This window comes from Lissotriton helveticus, chromosome 9 (genome assembly GCF_964261635.1).
Source record: "Lissotriton helveticus chromosome 9, aLisHel1.1, whole genome shotgun sequence".
Taxonomy (NCBI): domain Eukaryota; kingdom Metazoa; phylum Chordata; class Amphibia; order Caudata; family Salamandridae; genus Lissotriton; species Lissotriton helveticus.
Window position 1 is genome coordinate 276135447 of NC_136070.1, and position 20315 is coordinate 276155761.

The 20315-nt window shown below is 43.1% G+C and overlaps 1 protein-coding gene across 2 annotated transcripts in view; it reads left to right on the forward strand.

The window, feature by feature from the left end:
* ADCK1 (aarF domain containing kinase 1) overlaps positions 1-20315 on the forward strand; it is an 855153-nt gene that overhangs the window by 194166 nt on the left and 640672 nt on the right. The gene's annotated exons all lie outside the window — the stretch shown is intronic.

Consider the following 20315-nt stretch of genomic DNA (forward strand, 5'->3'; position numbering starts at 1 on the left):
CTGCACTCTGAAGCTCCACTGAAGCTACACACCGCGCAGGGCAGCTCTGGATGCTGATGCGAGAGGCCAGCTGGGAGGCGCGCTGCTCGTCTTCCTGCTCGTGCTGACTCGGAGAGAAAACTTGTTTTCATTGGGAGAGCGGCCTTCAAAGACCCGGTCACTGCGCCTCTCCGAGTGTTTAGCTTGGGATAAAATGGGCGCAGTGTTGTGGTGATGACAGTAGAGCAAGGGAGGTGCCGGCAATGCCGGAACAGACTCGGGGGCGTTCCCGGCGTCGCGTGACGTCGGCAAAAGGGAAAGAATGTCAGGAACGCCCCCGTGTCTGGTCCGGCATTGACGGACAGGCCCCTCGTCCAATGGCAAGGCTCCGTTTACGGAGCCAGCCAATCAATGACGAGGGCCGACCCAAAGCACCCTACAGTTCTCAACAGGATTTCGCCTGCGCGAAAAGCTGCGCAGAGCGCAGCTTTCGCTAGGCAAAACCTAAAAAACGGCACAAGCAGGGGGGGGGTCAAGAAAAAACACGAGCTTACCTGCAGTGGCTGCTTCTGGCGGTGGAATCACGTCTCCTGCTCCGCGCTGGCACCCGTCGCACAATGCGAGCGCGTTTTGTAGACGATGACGTCAGACTAGACTTTCACGAGAGAAGAGATGTCGCGTCGGAAGCTCCAGGAGAGGAGCGTCATCGCGTCATCCTCTTCGCCCGCCCCATCCACACATAGTGCCCAATCCGAGAAAGGCTAGGCGAGCTACTCCCGGGGTCTCCACGAGCTACCGGTAGCTCGCGATCGACCGGTTGGAGAACCCGGTTCTAGAATAACCTTTATGTAAAGGTTTAGGTGGGCCTCTTTTTTTTTTCTTCACTGACATTGCTGAACTTCGATTTTCCTCCGGGCTCCTCTGTCTCACCATACCTCTTTAGTGTGTACATATGACTTCATTTAGACATCATCGGAGATGGGGGTGTGCAGTTTCGAAGATATTCAATAAATACTCCAATATTAAATCGTGTAGATGGAAGAACAATGTAAGCAACCTCAAGTGTGCCAGACATGTCTGATTGTAAGAAAGACTATTTGTTACATAGAAAGAGATAAAAAGAGAAATACTCGGATATCCAAGTAGCTGAAGTACCCTGAACACCAACCGCTATGCCCACCTCTTATGGCACAAGTCTTCCAGCTCACTGACAAGGTAAAATAAAAAACTTGAGGTGACTCAGCATAAAGGATGAGGAAAGCAGATCCAGAACAAAAGCATTAATGCTAAATTTAGTAGCTAACCGCAAGCTATGTAATTGAGTTCCATTTAGATTCAATGCATATTAATATGACAAGTGGCTGCCCTAAAACTGTGACACGGAGCAGAACTTCTGGTCATTTGTTGGATACCGCTGTTCTAGAAGCAATTCTTACTAGGAAACAACTGATCAGTTAGACTGTCAGTAACATCTTCCTTTACAAAGATAGTTCATCAGGGCCCACCCTCTCTCACAGATATAGTCTTAGGATCTATAGGAAATTCCCACAATGAGCTGTGCCAGTTTCCTGTGTTAGGACTTTTCAAAAGTTCTGGCACAAAATATTCAACTAGAACAAAATTCAGGGATCAGATTGGATCAGTAATTTAACAGTTTCCTTGGCTAATAGGAAACTACACTGATAACCAAATTCATTCTAAATGTCTGTGAATTTTAAACCATGTTATCCATAAACATCCCCTCTCCAGTACTAAACTGATCATTTTTTGTCTTCCATCCAAACAATGCCAGGATCAGTGGGCAAGGGCATTGCTTGTCAAGACTCCTTGTTTCTTCTCTCTTCATTGGTGGAGGGTGGTACATGTGTAAGCCCCTCAGTCAGGGAGTTGTGCTTTGGAACTCCGTGCCACCCAGCTGTGACTTGAAGATCTTTTACAAATTCAAGACCCCCTTTAATTTTTTCCTTATTTCCCAAAGTCTGTTCTCGGAAGGACTATCTGGTTGGTCAGTACTAAACTGAACAGCATCTTGACATGCATCAGGATATGGTATAATAGAGCCAGATGGAGACAAGGGGGTCTAAATTAGAGTGAAACACGCAGACTGTCGTGTTCCCCGAACCCACAGAACACACGTCAGACGTCGTGGTGATATACAGGTACCTTTATTGCATATGGATCAGTGTGGGTCATACAGCGCCCCTCATGCTGCGATCTCTCGCCCTGAGGTCCTGTCCGGATGTGGTGTCCGGTGTCCCTGACCCTTGAAGGGTCCTAGTGCCATCAGGGCACGACATCTCCCCCTTTCTTGTAAACAAACTTTGCTTGTCCTTAGCTCCGCGTCCCGTGAAAAAAAAGAGAGAGAGAGAAAGAGAGAGAGAGAGAGAGAGAGAGAGAGAGATCTCGATCTCTCTCGCACGCGTCCGTTCGTGCATCTCCGCCTCCTATCTCTCTCGCACGCGTCTGTTCCTCCATCTCCGCCTCCTTACATCTCTTCAATCAGTCTTTTTGTCTTTTTGCATTCCCTTCTTGGTCGCTGATTTCTGGCGTCCGTTGGTCGCTCCGCCTGTGTCGCGTCTCCTGCCTGCTCTTGCTTTGGCCCGTCTTCTTCTTTTGTTCTCAGTTCTTTGAAGTGAGAGCTGTTCCTTGTAACATGGTGCTGACCTGCTGATGCGGTGATCATTGGTCCATTTATTTTTGTTACCTTCAGCGGGTCTTTGGATAAAGCGCTGTCTGACTTCCTGCCTCACGAGCACCATGTCTCCTTCCTCTGTTTTGCCAGTTGCCGCGTGCCTTCTTTGATCGGCGTATCTCTTCATCTTTTCTTTCTGTTCCTGGTCTCTTCTGGCAATGTCTTTATGTTCTGCCTTCTCTCCTTCTTTGATTTGCGGCAGTCTTGTTCTGCTTACTCGCCCTAGCACCAGCTCAGCGGGACACCTTCCCGTGGAGCTGTGAGGGGTATTTCAATAGTCCCTTAGTACTTGACATAGGGCCTGGCCAATCGATATCTGTGTCAATGTTGCCCTTTGTACTGTCTTTTTGATGGTCCCCATGAACCGCTCTGCCATCCCGTTTGCTTGCGGCCTGACTTCAAAATGGCCGCCGCGCTGATCTTCCTTCTTATTGGCTCTAGCGCCTGGCCCCAATATGGCCGCCGAGACTCTCGCGAGAGCTCGCGCTGGCTTTTCAGTTCTTTGAAGCGCGCGCTCTTTTTTGCTGGCGCTTACCGGATCAGTTGCTTCTTCGTTCGCGGCGATCGGGGTGGGCTCCCACGTCGCTGCAGACACTTGGATGGCGCTTCACTCTTCCCTCTTCCTCTTGACCACGACGCGATCCAAGGTGGGCTCCTGGTTTTCAATCGCGATTCCTGCACCCTGGACTTCGATCCCGCCTTCGTCTCCAGATGTCGTGTTCCCCGAACCCACAGAACACACGCCAGACGTCGTGGTGATATACAGGTACCTTTATTGCATATGGATCAGTGTGGGTCATACAGCGCCCCTCATGCTGCGACCTCTCGCCCTGAGGTCCTGTCCCCGTCTGCCCCCCTGATCCCTCCCCTGACCGGATGTGGTGTCCGGTGTCCCTTGTCCCTGACCCTTGCCTTGCAGGGTCCTAGTGCCATCTGGGCACGACATTTGTTATTGTCAGAGAATAAGAAACTTGTGTAAGGCATTTGTGATACTAAGTATCTTCCCAAAGTACTTGGATCATTGGCTTGATCAAGGCATAGGTATGGCCAAAGCAGACAAAGTAGTTTAGAGGGGAGTGACTGTATGCTGTGAACCTATTAATGTGATGCACATGCCTCAGTTAGTTGAGATACACTTGTCATTATTGCAAACGTTAGCTACCCACTTGGAGCATCCATACTTTTAAGTCATGAAATTACTATGATACCTGTACCTAGCTTGCCCTGCTGCATGCTCTAAAAATTAAAGATAATGTAAATAACATGCACCATGTCGGCAACTCATCCCACAAATCGAATTGTCTTTTGATGCATAAATAGAAAAAGCTATTATTACCCAGCTGAACGTGTTCCTTTAGATTTCATCAAAGATAACTTACTGATTCACCCATGTGAGTGTGTAGATCTGTAGTCTGCCAGGCCCAGACAGGTTCCTGCAATGGACCCTTAACCCACTGATGTATCTTAACAATGCTAGTGTAACAAATTAGTTCAGTGAAATCCCCTACTTGATAATCATGAAAGCTCAACAGTTTCAACTAAGCATCAGCCCATTTGTAGGATGGAGAATCCTCAATGTAAACCCACAAAGTGCACTTACTCAGAAGTACTGATATGATAGCAAGTCAAGTATTAGTGAGGGGGAGAACAAATATTGTGTTAGTCGGAAACTGAAGAAGGCCTTCTGGCCCAAAGGAATGCAAAGTTCATACAAAGATAAGCAGTGAAACCGCTTTTATGTGTCCAGTCTTAAATGTGTCTTGCTAGAAATAAAGCCAGGCATTTGTGTCAAACTAAAGTAACTTGATACGCACAGGTTTATTTATTCACTGAGAGGTTTAAACCGTCTGCACATTCTAACATTCCTCCTGTTGGTCGGAAGGAGCATCGAGCCATTGATAAATACCACTGGTGAAGCGTGGCTGACCACTTGTCAAGGATTAATTGTGTTTTTGATGTGCAAACTGAAATCTGAATTGTTTTAGCTGTACGTGTAAACTGTCAGTGTGAATATATATAACATAAACCCAATTAGATTATCATTCAGGAGAGAAACATAATTCATGCCTTTTCTTTTTTTGGCCTCTCAGCTGAGACCGAGGGAAGGGTAACTTGTTACTGGAACGCATATGAACTGTGTCTGAACAGTGATCTGTTTTAGGCATGTGCATTTTTACTGCTCCTGGTGCTCTGTGCCGGTCCCTTCTAAGAGCTGCTTCCAAACGCGCCATTACTTACTCTTTGTTAATCATTGGATAGATTGCGTTATTTCCTAATTGAGATGCAGCATCTACCTCGTGTTTTTTTTCTTTTATTGAGCAAGAGAAATAAACAGGGAATAAAGTAAATTCCTACGTTTCTTAAAAAAAAAATATTAAAAAAAGGATTGAAGTGTAAGGTAGATAAAAACAGAACACAAACACGAGCAGATATCATCAAATTCAACAGTCTATAAATACCCTAAATACATATTCTACTTAGCAGCAATATCATAAAAATTTTTTCCTGTTTTTTCTTCCTTTTTTCCCCTTGTAAGGACAGATAGTGCCATACTGCATAAAGAGAAAAGATGTCGACACTAAATATGAATTAAAAAAATACTAAGATCTAAATATAAGCATTATCCTCTTGCACCCAAAACCAGAGGTTTAGTGTACTCTAAATCACATATCTCTTTGAACTAATTCACATCATTGTCTGTATCTTACGTAGGGAAAGAGACGATAAAATGCTCCACCGATATATAGCCTTAAATCTACGTACTGCCCCTACCCTCTTTGCATATGCCTCCTCAAACTGATGTGTCCGGGACACCGTAGCGAGCTGCTGACTATTGTCAGCACCTTTAATAATTTCCAATTATGCAGTATCAGTAACTTGGCTACCGCTATTGCAATGCAAATTAAATACTGGTGATGTCTTGATAGCTGGAGCCCCCTGTGCGAAAAGCCAAATGGAAGTAGCGACGTCGATGGAGCAATATCTAGTTACATACAATGACTAATAATCTTGAAAACCCACTCCAAGAAATACTGTAGGCAAGAGCACAGAAAATGTATATGTACCCACCCACCCCCTGCGTCCTGCATCTAAAACATTGATCCGGAGTTGGTGGGAACATTTTGTGAAGACTATGAGGCATATAATATGCCTGCCCTGTAGAGGAAAAAGGCCATTCTCTTAAAATTGGACACCCTTAGGGCTTTATGCCCAATTTCACACAATAGTTGCCTTTCTTTAATATTAAACCTGCAGCCTGTTTCCTGGAAAATTTCTGGGAGCATCTTCTCCACAAATTTACTGTGCATAATCTGGTAACACATAACACCAATTTCCTATTCCACCCAGCTTCTTATCGTTAATACCCCTTATTATGATTCCTGCTGTGTCATTAGGCAGCATGTAGGTATTCTTGAGAAAACTGGTAATTTGAATAAAACGTAATCATAATACTTGACTTTGGCTACCAAATTGCTGCAGTAGCGATTCCCAAGTTATCAAATCAGTAAGATTGTAAAAGTCACCTAGCTTGCAGAAGCCTACATCGCTCCACCACTGCAGAACCCTTTGTGGAAGCTGTAGACCCCAAATTGCACAGTCTTGGAGGGAGGTGAGTGCATGGCATATTGCATTATATGCTTTAAATAATAGCTGGGTGTGTGATACTATTGTCATTATAATCTTATACCTCATTTTCTTAAGTAATTTTGTTGGCCGAAAACAACCAGGTAGATTAATTGCACTTTCTTTTAGCTTATGACTTAAAAGAAAATGATCATATCTCGATGGTGTTGCTGCTAGTTGTATTAACTGATTAGCCAAAGCCACCTGATAATACCTTGGAAAATAAGGTAATGCCCCCTCCATTGTTTGTGTCTAATTCAAGGGTAGAAATTTTACCCGAGCCTGTTTTTTGGCCCATAGACATCTACCTCCTGTTGTTGGACTGATTGTATTGTCTTTTTCTGTACTCACAGGTTATTGGTTTGCTGTTTTATTCCTCATGTGAATTAAAGCACGTGCAGTCATCCTCTTAATCCGTGGACCACCGTCTATTTCTCAGCATGGTTTCACAAAAAGAATGTATAAAGGTTTGGTTAAAATAATCTTCACAAGAGAGAGAATGCCTCTCGGCAACCAGTGCTAACTATATGCAGCATGAAAAAAAATGAAACTTAGTAAAACATGAGTCACTTGTATTTACATACAGATCTGAGCATTTTTTTGTTTTATTTTGCGGATTGCGGTAGCAAAGCAGTTTGTAGATTGGCCACTTCCATGTTAAACGAATCCAAGAAAAAAGGTGCAAAACAAAAGCCATTAATTATGACATGTTGGGAATGTTTGACTTGCATATAAGCATGGCAACATTTCAAGATTGTGTTTGTTCACAGCAAGATCTAAGTCTTGTAAACTATCTAGCCACAAAGGGACTATTTTGTTTAAATGGCAGGTCAGAAATGGACTGCCCTGCGAAGAAATAATTTAAGATAGGTGCCCAAAATTGCCCGATTGATTGTTTTTACGCATGCCTGGAACTTTGCCTTAATGAAGGGTTTTATGGTTTCCCAAATGGACAATAGTGACCATAATTTACTGCAGTTTGAGATTCAGGATGTGGTGTTGATTAAGCAACAGACTGTAATTACTCAAAATGTAGAGTACCCGAGACGGGCTACCACCAGCAGAGGTTAATCTTGGAGAGCCCACAAGGGCATACACTGGATTGGTTTGAGAGAAAAATCGAGCGGGTGGTGCATTGTCTCTAAGTCGAATTAAAAAAAGGCCAAAGTAGGTGTAACAAACCAACAAAATCCACTGGCTAGGCAAAAAAAATGTTTTTCAGCTGTATGTCTAGCAAAGAAGAGGGAAATGAGGAGAGAAGTAGGTAACCTTAAAGTCAACTATAATTTGCCTGGATCGTTAAACCTGATAAAATTGAAAAGGGAATATAAAAGGTTAATTACTGATTCAAAAAGAGCATATAAAGAAAAATGTTGGGCAAATCTCCTGGATTCTATTGGATCAAAGAATAGTCACCAGTTTTGGCAAATAATGAAAGGAGCGGCTGGGCATTCGATGGGGGCAATGAACTGTGTAGTGGGAGAGGCTGTATGGGCTGAGTATTTAAGGGAATTATACAGTCCCAGAAGTGACGCGTTTATAGACGAGCCTATGAATTGGATAGATCTGGTAGGGGACTTAAAAGGCGACTTTTCGGTAACAAATGTTAGTAAAACAATAGGAAGTTTAAACCTGACTAGGGCGGCCGTCCCCGATAACCTGCCTGCAATAATATTGAAAACCCGGCCACAATGGTGGGCAGAATTCTTATCTCATATGTTTTTACCGATTTTAGTGCTGGGAAAAATACCGAGAAACTGGAGGGGGGCAGTCAACCGACCGGTGCATAAGAAGGGTGACATGGATGCCCCCAAGAATTACAGATTGATTAATCTTTTAGATGTCTGGGATAAGTGTTTACGAAGGTAATTTTAGGTAGATTAAAAGAGTGGGTCGAGGACTGTGCAATCGTGCCTATGGAGCAATGTGGGTTCAAAGACGGCCATTCGACAATTGATCATTGTTTCGCATTGTGGGCGGTCGCACGGAAGTCAATCGAGAAAAATGGGAAGCTGTATTGCTGCTTTGTTGACTTCCGTGCGGCATTTGACCTAGTGGACCGGAAATGCCTGTGTGAAACTTTTAGAAAGTATAACATTCCAGAGGTGCTCTTTGCTTTAATAAAAGCGCTCCATACTGAGAACTGGCCACAGTTTATTATGGATAAGGAAGGGTCCTTCACTCCTAAAATACAAATTGGAAATGGTCTTAGACAAGGCTGTGTGCTGGCCCCTCTCTTGTTTGCCATTTTTTTTGCTGATCTTCCTAAGGCCTTAAAGATTGATATAAGTGCCAGCCCTAAAATGAATGGATTGAAATTATCATGTCTGCTTTATGCAGATGATTTGGTGATTTTTGACCAGACAGCGATGGGCCTTCAAAGGAAACTAAATGTCTTCCAAGAATACAGTGTGTTAAAGTCCCTAACTGTAAATGTAGATAAAACTAAAATCTTATGTTTTGGAAAAAGAGATGTAGGTTTTAGTTGGTATCTAGGCCCCTTAAAATTGGAGGTAGTAAAGGAATTATAGATACCTTGGGGTCTGGTTTGAAAATTCCTTAAAGTGGTAAGCCATTTGACAGCCCAGAAAGCAAAGGCTTTCATTTCAGTGTGTGGGCTGAAAAAATGTAATAGTGAGTATGGTGACATGTCACATAGACCTGTGCTACAGGCGTTTAATGCAATGATCCCTCCTCAAGTCCTGTATGGTTCAGAAGTACTTTGTATTGGCGGCAAAGATAACTGGGACGCTGAGGAGGGTAAACGCCTGAAATCCCTACTCTCGCTTCCCAGCTCAGCAATGATCCAGGCAATCAGATTAGAGTTAGGTACAACTTCATGGAGCATACAGGCCCAAGTAAATTTATTAAGGCTGTGGAGACGACAGGACCCGGGGAGTGCAGAAGGTCTCCCTCTGGTGTAGGAAGGAGATCGAATCAAGTGATTTAAAATGGGCCAAGGAGATAAGAATGAAATTGATTAAGGTTGCAGAGAACTTAAAGGTGAGATTTCGCCAACAGTCACTCCAGGCTGAATTCTCCAAGAAGGAGCTCAGGACTCAAGGCATTGAGTTGTCTAGAACAATTGATCAAGGCTATTTGAGCTGGAAATCATCACTTCAATTTATGACTGCAGCCTGGCAACACTAGTCTTGGTACCCTTACTTGGACACCCTTCCGAATAAGTGGCTCAGATGTGAAATTTTAAGAGTTAGGAAAGGCATTAACCCGTGGCTGTCAAATCAGAGGGAGAAGGTTATTAGGCTCCACCCGGAGGGGAATTGTAAATACTTGCTAGGCAATAAGGGTGACATGCTGCATATTTTGTTAGATTGTATGGCGCTTATACCTCAGCGTAAATTGCATTTGAGACCTGTTTTTGTAAAATATGGAATAAGGTCTCGTGCTCAGGCGGTTGACTTACTCACAGAAATGCCTAACCTCGAGATTGCAATTGCAATCGCAAATTATATGAAGTCTGTAAAAAGCTCTTAGCAAAAGATTGTAATATTTTTAGAATTATATTGGATTTTAGTGATTTTATGATGAGTATTTATATATTTTAACTTAATACGAATTAAATTTTTCTTTCCCGGTGCCATACGGGTAGAATTTTAATGAGTAAGTACGTTTTGTATCTACTTTGCGTGCCCCAGATTGAATTTGATCATCAAAAAGCATATCCAGGAATAAGAATGTATTGATGAATATGTTGTCTCTTATTGTTTGGTACTGAATACGTATTTATCCCCGTTTTAATGTTTATATTGTTGGGTATTGCAGTTTGAAGACTAAGGTCTAAATAAACATTGCTTTTGACTGACTGACTGACAGACTTTGATCATTTGTTGGCAGTCGACGGACCAATACGAAATGCCGAAACGTCACTAAACGGCCCCTAATCTGGGAATATGGTGAGGCAAATACGTTTCTCGAACCCCTGGCGTCTTCGTTTTGCGTGCAAAATACCTTTTCAGGTGGATCTTTTGCATTTCGGCCAAATGTTTCGCCCAGACTGTGGCCTAACCTGTTTCAAGTTATCCTAATCCTAACCAGTCAGTAAAAGTTGTATACTTGTACTACGTTGGTTTAGCTGCCAGTAGATTTGATATCTATACAATCGTTTACTGTTTTAGGGAAATAACACGCTATTTAAATTTCGCTCGAAATGTGCTGCTTTCTAGACAGCGCGAAGTAAACTTACTTCATTCAGTTTACCAAGTCACGCTGCAGTAGTTCTAATGCATACATTTAGCTGTATTTGCATAATCTACATTTCCCACTGCTTACACGTGTTGAATAAACATAAAACATTGCAGGTACACTAACTCATTTGGTTTTAAACATGCAGCTGTGTCTATCACAGCGCTTTTGTCAGATATGTTTTAACACCCAGGCCGAGGCATTTGTTTTTCAGTTTAGCTTCAGTTAAAAGCATCTGCACTCAATGTTGCTGCTTACTGGATTCAGGGCCTAAAAATAACTAATGTTCTTTTAATTCAAATGTAAATATCGGTCTGAAATAGAATCACTTAGAACTGACAACTAACTGTTCTGGACAAAAGGAAAACAGACAGTGCAAGATGAAACGAATTTTGTATGCCATTCCTGCCTGCGAGGAAAAGGAAACACGTTTTCAGCGAATCACTTGAGCAGTAGTTTACGTGTCATCAGTCGACCAATTAGTCCACATTAAACGATATATTTTTTCAACATCCGATGTCTTTATTCGAGCAGTGGGACCGGCAAACAATATGGTAATCAGGGCTTTAAGTGGGATGAAAAAATGTGGGAGGGGGGATCACTCAAAGGGGCGTGGCCTGTAATTAAGGGCGTGGCTTAAAACACCTAAGGCTGAGCTAAATACCTGTGCTTAGCCTAGTGTGCCTCCCGACTGGTATTTTGCTGCGTCTGTCAATGCATCCAGATAAATAATACAACAAGAACAATACACATACATAAACCAGGACTATTGGCCTTGCCAGTGGTTGTTAGTTGCATAAGATAAATAAGTAACTTCGTTGTATAGAATATTTAAAATGCTTCAGTTTCGAAATGATGAGGCTGTGAAAGAACTATAACGTGCCTCTGAAGTTACATCAAAGGTTGTGAAGGGTGGTAATACTTTAGAGTGAAGATTTATTTTTCCACCCTGAGGGTGAGGCCGATGGGACCCGTCGCATCACCTGCTTGTGAGCACCCGGTAGGACCCGGCCCACTTAAAGCGCTGGTGGTAATTATTCACCACCTTCTACTGCAAGTAAAATTGCATACAGAAGAAGGACAGGCACACAAAAAGCAAAGTACAAGACAAACACACTAGTCCAAATGTAAACAGCGAAACAGGTTTGTAGGGGGCCCTCATTCTAAAATGTTCGTATATGTATTTGTGCAAGTCCGACCTACGGGTGCTAATATAATCTAGAAGTGTAAAACCACTTTGCTAATTTATCAAAAGTGCGTATTGCACCTCTAACAGGATTTACTCCCCTACAATCTGACGTGTAAATAAATGTGTTCGGTGGGTGAAGAGTTCGTTTGCATCCATAAATGTACACATTTGCGGGTACTCTCAAATCATTTTCCAACTTCTTCTAGCCCTGGAGATCGTGGAGATTTACTTCTGTCAAGAAGAAGAGGGGAGGGGGGGGCAGTGAGTTGTAGAGATCAGGGTTTCTCCGTCATAAAATATTTTCTTTGGTTGCCTGACAACTGTGACAAGCCACAGCTGTTTCAAATTTTCTATGAGTGTTCTCCTCATAATTATAATGTTACTGTTGCATTTCTAGCACTTGAGCTCTGCACTGTCATCTCACAAATGTTTCTAGTACCTTAAATGTAAGATTGTTCTTCTTGTTAAGGTACTGGTGGAATTTAATTCTGGTTAATAATGTGGACTAAGAGAACCCTCTCATCCTTTTATAGTGCGGTCACCAATGAACTTATCTGATTGATGATTCATGGGTTGCTTACGTTATGGTTCAGGGTGTACCTCGCCTGCTAGTTCAACCTAGGCAATGTCCATTGGAGCATGGTCAAGACTGATTTGCTAGGCCCAAACTGAGGAGGTATGGTGTGCAAAATAACGATGGGCTGGGACGAAGCCAGTGTGATTACCAGTGGCTTAGATTAACTCGGAATTCCATCCATCACTTTTCTATAGACTTCAGTGGTTCAAATCCATGGCACTCTGATAGAAATATCCGACAAACGGTGATAGGATAAGAAAAGTTTAAAGATCACAACAGAATCCAGGAACCACAAAATTACATCAATATGAATCGTATGACTTAGTCCGCAGATGCCGCCAATGCATAGTAATACCAAGTTGGACTTGCTGATGGAGTCTTGCGGGAAAGAGGATCTCCAGGGTTAAGAATAGCTCCAAAAAATTGTTAGTTGAGCTGAAATTGTTTCAGCATTTGTACCAGTTCGACTCAGGGGACCGAAGTATATTTTTGTAGATGTAGCCACTGCTAAACAATTGTGCATTGTAGAAAAATAAGGTTTGTCCGAAACCAGACCTGAATGTCTATTTGTTGAATGGTACGGTAGGATGGATGCATTTGTAGAGCAGTCCAAATTTTTTCCATTTAGCATTGCTCGTATCCGAATTATTTGTATTTATTGTTTTATAATAAGTTTTAGAGCCCACATTTAAATATTCCACTGCTTAGATCTTTCGAAGTAGGTGTTCATGCAGAGTTGTGCTGTAATTTAGATTTATTTTTGGAGATATTCCTATGAACATTTAAATCCCCAGAGGACCCAGGTTCTGCATTTGAGGTGCTGAACTTTAGGTAATTAGGAATGCAGGGGAGACATTGAGTTTATACGTTCTGGACATTAATCAAGGGTTGTAGTGCATCATATACTCCTTACCCAGTAGGTTTATAGGACAAGTCTCTGAGATATACAAAGTAGTTCTCAGTGTGTTCTAGAGCAGCCTCTTGGTATCATCCCTGGTCCAAGAAGGGTGGTTTTGACTGTTTATATTGCGAGGCGTGCAGTTTTATGGGCAGGGTCGGACGAGCCTACAGGGCAATCGGCCAGTGCCCAATTTGCTAGTCTTTCAGATCAGTGTATGGGCCAGTTGTTTAGCAGATTCTGGGCCTGTTGTATAGACAGGTCGGCCAGTTTTTAGTGTTGATTTTCATGGTAATACTACAGACATTTCCTGCATGACAAAAATGCACGCGGTCTCCCATACATTGCAATATACTCATACAGCAAATCTTTACAAGTTCAAAACTGGTCTGATTTGCAAATGTGGGCCACATTTTTAGCTATCTAGTTCGCTCACGGGGCCACTTTTATTTTGGTGCCCGGCCTATTTGTCTCAATTCGACCCGGTCTGTTGGGGAACCAAAGGAGCATCAACGAAGGAAGAAAACGCCCTTCCAGTAATGGGGAGGCAGTATTTTATTAGGGAAAGCTCAGGGCCGGACTGGGAACCAAAACCGGCCCTGGCAAAGTGCTCGGCCAGCCCCCCCTCCCCACTCGTGGGGGGCGAGGGGGGGGGAGTTGGAGGTGCAGCCGAGTGCTTTGCTAGGGCCGGTATTCGGCCGATTTTGTTGCAGGGCCGATTTTACAGCTATGCTGCAAAAACGGCCCTCTAACAAAATCGGCCCCAGGGGCTCAAAACCGGCCCCCACCCTTGCGGCGCACCGGGGATTGCCCGGTGCCCGCTATGGCCAGTCCGGGCCTGGGAAAGCTTGCTGTTAAGTAACATGATACGAGTCGCTTTCGCCTAAAATCTGGAAAAACCCAATCCACCTGCGCTGTAGAGGTTAATTTAGCCCAAGTAATTTGAAGAACGTTCTGGAGGAGTAGAAAACTACTAAGAGATTATGGCAATTTAATGCAAAAACTCTGAATCAAGCCAATAGTGTATAGTCGATTTGTATATAGATCACTCTTGTCTTGCCAAACCATCCTCCCCGTTCGGCCATTTTGAGGGGGGGGATATTGCGGATACTTTGAGGGCCCTGTTTATGTAGTCCGCCTGGCCCTGCGAGAGGAGGCTGTGGAAGCAGAGTCCTAGGATTTCTTAGCAAAGCTGATATATGTTCTTGCTGTGATTTTAGAACTGTACTAATATCCGTTGTGTCAGCTACAGAAATACCACAAACACTCAGTCACTCTGGAGTCATCCGTATGTCTCATTCAATACTATGGTCAGTCAGCCGTTTGCGCCAGCATCGTGGGTCCTCTCCAGCCTTTAGCCCAATCAATACCTAATCACCACTGGGACGCTTTTATTAGCTAGTTACCAACTCTGTAGTTGGCTAATTGAAGTGTCTTTAATTAATATTTGGTAGATTGAAACTGATTACCAGGAGGGCGCTGGTAACGACATGCAATAACAGGTACATTAGCAGGAGCCTTTCCGTCCTGAAGACTGCAGAGAGGGAGGGCAGGGGGTGTGAGACCCTGGCTGATCACTGACAGGTACGAAATCACCACAACAATACACCCAGACAGGGGCTTGTTCTCTCTGCAGTACATTGATGGAGAGCCGGCTGTCCCCAGGGAGGGCACTGAATCATGCCTTTGCTGTTTTACAAGGAAGAGTGGAGTGAGTGTGAATAACAGAGAGAGGATGACAGGGCGGGGGAGAGGAGGGGCAAAAACACAGGCACGTGGGAGAGGAGGAAACAGTGAGCTATGGGAATCAGGAAATGAAGAGAGAACAAAAAAGAGCATGCATGAAAGGGATGCAAATTAAGAGAGAGAGGGTCAAACTGGTAAATGTAGTTCGAGATGAAATGTCAAAGAGAGAAAGGGTGTGAAAAAGAGGGAGAAATCCAATCAAGGAATGGAAAAGCCAGTGAGAAACAATGTAAAATAAGTGAGTCAATCGTCAAAGGGTAGATAACTGACTGGCTTTCTGTAACCCTGATTTTGGAATGCTGCACAGTAAGCTTGTTGTGTTGTAATGTTAACGATCACATTAATAAACCATTTTTTATTGTGGGTGAACAAATGTCAGTCAGTGGTCTTTGTGAGACTCCTCAGCCAGCTCTCACTCGAAGGGTCCTTTGGAAGCTGTGGACCTTCTGCTGATGATCATTCTGAGTTGAGTCCTTCCTTTCTGCCTGTCCACCAGTATTAAAAAAACAAAAAATCTTTATTGCGCTGATACATTAATACCCTTCACAGTCACTCAATGTGTCTCCGCTCATTGTGTCTTGCCACTTCCCTAATTGTTCAGTGCCGTGGGCCTCAATCTGAAGCATATTTGCCCCATCTGCATTTTAGTAGACTCTTTTCCACTCTGGGAAATTCTAACTAGGCTGCCCTCAAGAAGCTGGTAGAAGAGCTCCTCAAGTTACAGTTCTTCCAACTAATCTACTGAACTCTGCCCTCCCACTTAACCTCCTTTGAAGCATGTTCTTCAAACATCCACCTTGTTCACCTACCTCTACCCCTTGGCGCCTCATTCACTGAATCAGCGCTAGATCAGCTGTTTGGAATGACCTTTCATCATTCACTCAATGAAAAGGCGTCGTCTCTGATTTCTGGGCATTGCTGAAACCTTATAGTCTGAACCCAAAGCATATTTGATGCTCAGCATGCTAAACAAGAAGAAAACATCCCAAAATGCCCAGTGGATCACCCCTCATTGCTCATTAGGCCACCTGCCCCCATTCACAAATATTCATAGAAATATACCAAGTCTGTGAAGTCAGGTCTTTTAAGGTCGCGCCTGGGCAGCGCATGCGCTGCTCTGAGACATGCTGTATTGAGGTATGGAATAGAAGCTCTGCCCTTATCCTGCCAATCTTTTCAATTAGCTCCTGTTACTGTCCTTTGGAAACTGTTGCATTTCATTTGTGAATAGGTTTACTAATCCCTCCTTGGTACCGCCTTGTCTGCATTGGTAACCTTTCATATGGACTGGACTTTTTACTTGTGTTGTTACACAGTCTGCTTTATCTAGTCGGTGAGCACTATTTTCTTTAATGATCTTCCCCTATTCCACCCACGACTTTGCAGCTCACCACACGGTTTATATTGTTCTTAAGTATTTAATTTGCAGAGCAGTTCGCTTTCCCTTTAGCGTCCACGCTTCTTTAATTATTTCATTTACAGCGCAGTCGGTATTCACTTTAGCGACCTTGCTTCTTTGCTCCTTTCATTTACAGTGCGGTCCATTCCTACCTGCTCCCAATCAAAAGCGATCACTTTTTAAATTTAATACGGTAACCCAATGTCGAAGCCTCTCCTAATGTTATCCTATGGGAGAGACCTTAAAGTAGTTAAAAACAAATTTGAGAGCGTTTCCTCTACCAGGACATGTGAAACATGAAAGTATATATCCAACTTTTAAAATATACTGAACCCTGCCTTATGGGCCGTGTATGGTCTACCTAAGGGGTCACATTTATATTAAAAAGGGAGGTTAAGGTCTGGCAAAACGTTTTGTTTGCGAGGCTGAATTGGCAGGCCTGAGACCTGTTTTAAAGGGCTACTTAAGTGGGTGTCACAATCAGTGCTGCAGGCCCACTAGTAATGTTATATTTACAGGCCCTGAGTACATGTTCTGTCACTTTACTAGGGACTTAAAAGTAAATTAAATGTGTCAATCCGGTGTAGGGCAATTCAACCATGTTTAAGGGGTGAGCGCAATCACTTTGTCCCCTCTACCACTGCTAATCAGTGCTAGAGTCCTAAAACCAGACAAAATGTTTGGGGGAAAGATCACCCAAAAGTCTGTCATGTCTAATAGTTGGCATATTCTTTCTTTATTTCATTCACTATTTACTTTAGCATATGCTTGCACTACAAAGAAAAACACCATCTAGTGTTTTAGAAGGCAAGTGGGACTTTTATTTGATTCCAAGACTCTTCGCCACAGAAGTCTAGAAATATCTGACTCGTACAGCCTGCATTGCTGCTCCAAGTGTGGCTGATGGGAGATTAGAAAACCTCAGTGGACATTCAGGTTTCAGTGCAGATTACTTCAAGAGCTTTGAATTGCACTAGTGGAGCAATGCACCAGATAATCAACCTGTACCTCCTATGCAATCATCCGTCCAAACTCGGCTCCTCCCTAGTGAGCAGTGTACCTGTATCTGAGCAGTGTCCTTGTGTATTTGCAGAGTTGCCGTCATATTCTGTGACTTCCTTGTGAGGAATATGCCTGTGTGAATGCATGATTAACATTGTCTTTTGTGAGTCCAGGGTAAGTGGTTTTATAGGTTGAAAATTGTGGCTGTATGAGGCCAGCAGTGCGAGTAAGGCGTCTCCTGCATGTTAAGAATTTGTGTGCAAGCACTTTTTTAGGCCCATGCCTATTGGCAAAATTATTTAGGTTTGTGATCTTGATTTGCAGAAGTGCAGGTAGTGGACTTATTATAGTAAGTATAAGAATGGTAGTCAATTTTGACATAGCAGATGCAGACTCTGTCAAAGGAGGCTGAGAACTATTGGAGGCAGCTGACAGACTAAGATGCCACCCTTGTGAAACTGGGGTGGCGTAGTGAGCAGAAGAACGATTGATTTAACTCAGATCTTTTGACTGAGGGTGAATGTATGATGTATTCCGCATTCCATCCATCATTTGTTTGCATATCACTTTTCTCCCTAAGTGGGATGGGTATGCCCAGACGTGGGACCCTTGATCACTTTGCCACTGGATTCAAGCTAGCCTGGCTGATAAAGGGTAATACCCAGGAACCAGTCCCAGGATGCTTGTTTCCAGTCCAGGGAGGACCAGGCTTGGCCGTTCGGGCTGGACTGTAACCATGAGGCACAGGGTCAAGACTGATTTGCATATAGCTGGGTCCAAACTGGGGTGGCATGGTGAGCAAAAGAACGATGGATTTAACCCAGATCTTTTGACTGGGGGTGAATGTATGATTTATTCAGCATTCCATCCATCATTTGTTTGCGTTTCACCCTCGTTAGGGGGCCCAGTTACCTTGCCTCTGTTAGGGCTCATGGTAACCTAGCTATGCCACTGGGCAGCACCCCTATTCTTCCTGCACAAGCATGCAAAAACTTACCCCGGGCTGGCAAGAAATGTGATTAAAGGCAAGCACAGAAATGCCATTGCCCCTACATTAGGGGTGGACGCAGCAAGATAAGCTCACCATTCCCCTCACTTTCAAGGGACGAATGTTTCAATTTTCCAGAAGCAACAGGAATCACGACCAACATTCGGTAGCTGTATGAAGTTAAGCCACCCAACATAAGATGGTGAAAATGGTGGCATATTTAGACTCACTGCTTGATGGAATCAGCCCCCCTCCATGACTGCTTATCACAGAGCAGGGCAGCTGCTGCTGAAGAGGCGCCCATTCAGCAGTGAAATGAAAGTTGAGCACAGAAGCCCAGAAGGTACCGACCAGAGGGGAGGGTACAGCGGGGAAGAGCCGGTGCCCCCGGATTCAATTCGCGCAGAGCGCGACGGACAATATCTGATCCATTACACACACGAATGCCCGCCATGTCGACCAGACCTCTAGTTAGACACTTCATTCCTGTTCAACAAGCCAAATCCAGGAAGACTTCAGAACATTTGCAGGCTACCTGCGGTGTGTATTTCTATCACCACCTACCTCTCTCTTACTGCCATCTCGTTTACTTCAATTAAGTCATGTTTGCTGGTCTAGTTTATTGGCTTACAGATGTTGCCAGTGCTCTGTGTGTTCTTGTGTTGAAGTTTAGCCTTACATATGAGACATATGCTGCTTGTGTCATATGAACCTGTCCTGTTAAATTAAGTGAATCTCATGATTGACACTGGTTCATCATATTCGACCGAATTAATGGATTGGATTGTATTTTTTTGTCATCTCCGCTAAGCAAGTTTACAATTTTGTGTTTTTTCTTAATAGCATGAATGATATCAATCTTTGTATGCTAATATTGGCTTTTTGTTCTGTATCTTAACAGTGGAAATTGTAACTTTATATGACAACTATGAGTAACTGACCATTTGAATTGCTACATTATACATGTGCTTGTAAATATATTTTAGAACAATTTGCTTCTAGGCACCTGATTTGTATATAAGCTTGAGGCTCGCCGAAGGGATTGAAATGGTGGCCGGGACCTGGCAGTCTTCTGCCACAATCTCTGCAATTTTTATTGTTCTTTGTATTTGCACTTTTAGTACAAGAAGCATTGTTTGCACTTTTTTCTTGTGGCTGTGCTATGTGTAGCTGCAAGATGTGCATTATTTGTGTTCTCTTCATCTTCGTTGTGTGTTGGTTCTTTTTTTATATTTATTTTTATTAATGACAATGTATAAACAGTACATGTTGTTTCTTTGGACACACAAAGTAAACACATTTTCTCCTTGAAATATGAGGGCCATTGCTTTTATCACTTTCAGTGAGTATATTTTTATCACAAAATTAAACAGATGCATGTTCGTCAATCGAGGGTGTGTTGGTTCTTGAGCTTGGAGGAGGCTCCCTCTACGTTCGCCTGGAAGACACCATGGACTTGATGGATATAAGTAATCCACCGACAGATGGAAGAGGGAACCTAGCTTTGTTGTGCGTCGCTGGGTGCATATTGCCTGAGAGGGTGTCTGTCTACTTATGTAATTGATGATTCCATTGGATTGGATGTTGTACTGTAAGATTGAGGTTGGTAGGTTTCCAACACTGCAGCATTGGTCGGCTGGTTAGAAAACCATACATACCTAATTTCGTACTTTGGCCACAAATATGTACAGGTTTTTGTTGTATTAGTTAATTAAAACACTTAGTTTATTTTGTGATATAAATATATATTGTACGACCATAATGTACTTTTGCAACACACTGATGAGGGGGATGAGAAGTGGATGTATGCATGGGTATGTATGAGTATTAGTATGTCTGATGATTATATTGTATGTCAATAATATAGTGTATACTTTTCTTGCCAATAATTATTCTTAAAGACACAACAACATTGTTATTTATAAGACTAAAATGATTTTTCTATCAATAACACTGTTTCGGTGCGTGTCTAAAGTGCCCTCTCCCTATGCATGAGATTTCTTATTGTAATTCATTAA